Here is a 4,066-nt window from a genome sequence, read left to right as displayed (position 1 = left end):
AACATTAATAAATTCTTCAAAACAACCCCTTCTTTTATTGAAAACCCTATATGCCTTTGACATGTTGGAATATCCAAGAAATATACCTTCATCAGCCTTAGCATCAAACTTACCTAGCTGATTCCTATTGTTTAGAATGAAACAGGGAGTGCCAAATACATGAAGAAATGAAATTGAGGGTCTTCTGCCTTTGAGAACTTCATAAGCAGTTTTTTGATGTCTTTTCACTATTAAAGATCTATTCTGGGTAAAACATGCAGTGTTCACAGCTTCTGCCCAATATGAATTTTTCAACCCAGACTCAGCCAACATAGATCTTGTTGCTTCAATGAGAGTTCTGTTTCTTCTTTCTGCAACACCATTCTGTTGAGGTGTTCTCACAGCAGAAAAATTCTGTGAAATACCTTTGTCAGCACAAAATTCTTCCAAAGTAGCATTTCTGAATTCTGTACCATGATCACTTCTATGCTGCTTCACCAGTTTCCCATTCAGTAGTTCCATTCTTTTGATAAAATTGATAATTTCATCAGCAGCTTCACTCTTTTGCTTCAAAAAAAATGCCCAAGTGTATCTGGAATATTCATCAACAATCACCAGTGTATACTTCTTCCTACTACAGCTGGCTATATTAACAGGACCAAAAAGATCCATACGAAGTAGGTGAAATGGTTTCTAAACAGATGAAATCTTCTTTGACTTGAATGAGGCATGGTGATGCTTCCCTTTTTCACATCCAGGACACAATCTGTCTTTCACATAAGACATTGTGGGTAGCCCAGACACCAAACTTTTACTAGATAATTTGTGAATATCTTTTAAGTTGAGATGTGAGAGTCTCTTGTGCCATAACCATTTGAGATTGTCTGCTGCCTTTGAATAAAAACAAGTATCAGTTGTTGTGACTGCTGTGTTCATGTCAATTTGATACATGTTCTCATGTCTTTTGGCTGTCAGCAGTGGATTCCCTGTCTTATCAAAAATAGTGCCAATTTTCCTTCTGAATTAAACTATCTTATTTTTGCTTATCAGTTGCCTTATGCTGAGTAAGTTGTGTTTAACCCCAACGACATATGCTACATTTGTGAATGTAACATTCTCATTTGTTAAAGTACCAAAATCCTTTGTGTAACCCAACAAATTATCTCCATATGAAACAACTGGACCATCCTTTTCTTGATAGTCCATTAGCAGGGACTTACTTCCGGTCATATGCCTCGAACAACCACTGTCGAGATACCACGGTTATATTTGCTTATTTTGAATGCCCTACACAGTAGCAAAGAGATTAGTTCTTTTTGGGAACCCATCTAAGGATGGGTTCTAGAAGGGTCATCTTTGATTATCTCTTTCTGTCTGCTGGTTTACTTGAAGAAGCAACATCGGATGGGGTTAGGGTTAGAGTGCACAGGTTGGCTAAGTGAAACTTGCTGCCACACTTGTAGCATTTTCTCACATTTGGGATTGGTGACTGGTCATACACTGAGTGAATGGGTGTAGTAAGATCGGGTCTACTTTCAGATATGGCAGCTATGAGCTGGTCAAACTTGACAGTCATTATCTCAGTGATAGATGACTCAGCACATGATTCCACAAGTTGGTTCACTTTAGCTTTCCCCTTAAGGGCATCTTTCCTTTTAGAACCAGTACCATAATCATGGTATACTTCTTTGCCTTTGTTGTTCGACGAGCCAGTATGGGAAGTTACTGACCCGTCAGCTGATACCGAACGATTCGTGTGAATCTTGATTGCTGCCTTTGACTTGCCAGTATTGTGTTTTGCTGGCTTGTCAGCAGCTACTAGTTGACCAGTACAATTTTCATTAGCTGGCTCAGTATTGGTGGAATTTGAACATGAAGGGGAATCAATTGTTTTTGACTTTCTTTGGTTGTTTTCAGTGATTTCCCTTTTAATGTGTCTTTTCTTTGGAGTCATATAGTAAATGCTTGAGGGATCAGTAGTTTCATCAATTGAAGTACTGGTTTCCTTGGCTTTTACTTCATCCTCCAAAATTTCTTTCATGGACGGTGGTGGGGTCTCTGTAGGTCTGACAAACTTATTTGTTAAGACCTTTTTACCCTTAACTATCTTGGCAAAAGTATTTGGCAAGACAGCTTCAGGATCAGTTTGGAGAATGGGGTCCATGTAAGTAACTTCTGCAAGAGCAGTAGCAGCAACATAGTCACCAGCAAAGAAGGCTTCAACTTGGGCAGGCAGCTGCTCATTTACACACTTAGCTATGCGTTGAGCAGATGTACACCATGAAGCAACAACCTTCTTGAGTTCGTTTAGCTGGTTCTTAACATCTTCTGCCTCAACGTGAAGAGATTTTAAAGAAAAATTTTGTTTTTCAAGTTTTGAAATTTCATCCTTCAAGATCTTAATTTCATCAGTTTTGCTTTTAAGTTTATCATTTAAAGATTTTGTTATAATTTTTCAAAACTTCTTCACGTTTACTGCCTCTGCATAGATCAACTCTTAGGTAGTCAAACATTTCAGCTTTTTCATCATCAGTATAAGTTCGAAAATTATCAACCTTATACAGCATTTCAGTTTTCCATTGAGGTGAATCCTTTTTCAGGTCAGCTTCCCTCATATCAGACACAAATGTACTACCATTATCATCCTCATCAGACTCCTCGACCTCTTTGGCCATCAAACACAGCTTTTTACCAGAAGCATAACCAGCATCATCATCATCAGTATCATTATCCGAAGATGAAGAAGAGCTGGTTTTCCCAGTCATGATGCTCAGCAACTAGAACCTTTTCTGGCTTCTTTCCCTTCTTATCAGCCTTTGCACTTTCCTTCTTCTGAGATTTCATAGCTTTGTACTTGTTCTTGTACTTGTTAGCTTTTGAGAAAGAGTTAGCGTGCGAGACAGAAGGTTGCCTAGACATGCATTCAGCTGCAAAATGTCCAACCTTCCCACAATTGTAACACTCAGATTTAGGACCCTTGACTGATTTGCTACTATACCTAGCACTTGGTTTCTTACTCCCTTTGTATGACTTGCTGGTTTTATTACGATTAACCTTTTGAACTGCCTAGCCAGCAAAGCCATACCTTCAGCAAACTCTTCCACATCATCTTCATCATCACTTCTCTCTCTTCAGACCCAGTACCACCCTCCACATCATCTTCAGCTGACTCTTCTTCTGCTGTCAACTTTTAAACCGGTAAAGCCTTTTGAGCTTTCTTTTTAGCAGCAATAAGAGCGGTATCATCTGTTTTAGAAGATTTTGAAGTGGTGGGGGCAGACTTAAAGTTTTCTTTCAAGTTTAGTTCAAGTTTAGCTTCTGCCTTCTCATGGTTCCAAAGTGTACAATAAAGAGAAGACATGTTAAAGTTCTTTAAAATCTGGGTGGTTCTTAGAGGGTCAGTCACTGGTTTCCATTTAGCAGACAATGAGTCAATGAATTTGTTTACTTGTTCAAAATCAGTATATGTGATTTTCAAAGTAAGCAGGTCAGCAACTAAGGAGTTAAACCTAATGAAGGTTTGCTTAAGGATCTCATTCTTATAGGCAAAGAACATTTCATACTCTCTTTTCAAAGCAATAATCTTGTTCTGCCTAACCTCATCCATGCCTTCATAAGTAACATCTAGATAGTCTAACATAAGCTTAACATTCAGTTTTCCCTTAATCAGTTTGAACAGGTGATTAGGTAAAGTTATAGCTAACAGAGTTTTGATCTTAGGGTCAAGTCCAACACCACATTTGTCCTCAGCATCTCATTTGGCTAGAGTGAGAACAACCTCTCTGCCAGGAATGGCATGAGTGTCAGCAGTAGCTGGAATGCTATCAATAGTCTCAATTGGGACAAATGGACCATCTATGGCAATATCAGGCATGAGTGGGTCAATAGACTCCAGGTGAAGCATGAACCTTGCCTTCCAAGTTTCATACTCATCTTCATTAAATTTGGGTGGTTTATTGGATGAGCCATTTGCAAGGTAAGCTGTATTTAAGTATGCAGCCATGAGAGAATTCAGATCCAAGATTTTAAATTATCAAGACTGAAGCTCTGATACCAGTTGTTGGTCCCTTGAAAAACAACAGGAGTA

This window comes from Rutidosis leptorrhynchoides, chromosome 9 (genome assembly GCF_046630445.1).
Source record: "Rutidosis leptorrhynchoides isolate AG116_Rl617_1_P2 chromosome 9, CSIRO_AGI_Rlap_v1, whole genome shotgun sequence".
Classification (NCBI taxonomy): Eukaryota; Viridiplantae; Streptophyta; class Magnoliopsida; order Asterales; family Asteraceae; genus Rutidosis; species Rutidosis leptorrhynchoides.
Note: the sequence above shows the minus strand (reverse complement) of the source record.